Below are 776 nucleotides of genomic sequence, written 5' to 3'. Positions count from 1 at the left end.
TTTCAAAGAATCACTTACTACATCACAGGAGTAAAGCGTGTTGCAAAGTTCATATAATCCCTATAAAGATGTAACAGGACTCCAATTCCTTCCCTATTTCCATGAAAGGAAACAGGATCAAGGAACCAAAGCTCCCTGAGATGTACCTTCACCCTGGTTCTCGGTCCCAGGGTTCCTCAGACTCCCTGGACTGAATGCTTCAGCCACCGGCTCTGTGGCGCAAAGGACAGCGCGTTGGACTTCTAGCAGTGACGAGCTATTCAAAGGTTGTGGGTTCGAGTCCCACCAGAGTCGAGAGTTCATCTTTAGCCAAAGTGAGAGAAGAGCAGAAATATCAGCTGATGAAGGAAACTGAAGTGGGAACTTCCTCTGAATGTCAGAGTTCACCGAGAGAACCTCCAGACAAAAGGGGCAGTGGTCCCAAATCGTGGTTGACCAAATGTCAAACTGAGGTTGTGTTTCCATCACTCCTGACAACATTGCCTCTCTTGTATTTCCTCCACACGTTTGAATTTGAGGAGCTGAGATGTCAACAGAGGTAAAGAGTTTCATGATTGTACCAATAACAAGTTTTATTGCCAAACTTGTAAAATAAAACGATGAAAGTACTTGTTCCAGCTTCGGCGGTCCTCATTTCAAGTGTCCTTTCAGTAATGACATCTGAAATGAGGACAGAATGAATGTCAGGTAATGATAACATCAAGTGTTACATTGAGTAAAGTAAACCTAAAATGGCTAGATGGTGGTAACTGACCTAAGAAGTTCCAGGTGGCTTC

General features: G+C 43.9%; 1 non-coding gene across 1 annotated transcript; it reads left to right on the top strand.

Moving 5' to 3' along the window:
* Positions 1–208: 208 nt before the first annotated feature.
* Positions 209–294, top strand: trnar-ucu (transfer RNA arginine (anticodon UCU)). The gene is given in 2 exon segments: positions 209–245; positions 259–294. It is a non-coding gene; the product is annotated as a tRNA-Arg (tRNA).
* The last annotated feature ends 482 nt before the right edge of the window (positions 295–776 follow it).

The sequence above is a fragment of the Cololabis saira genome, chromosome 4 (genome assembly GCF_033807715.1).
Source record: "Cololabis saira isolate AMF1-May2022 chromosome 4, fColSai1.1, whole genome shotgun sequence".
In the NCBI taxonomy this organism is placed as follows: Eukaryota; Metazoa; Chordata; class Actinopteri; order Beloniformes; family Belonidae; genus Cololabis; species Cololabis saira.
This window is presented reverse-complemented; position numbering and strand designations above follow the sequence as displayed.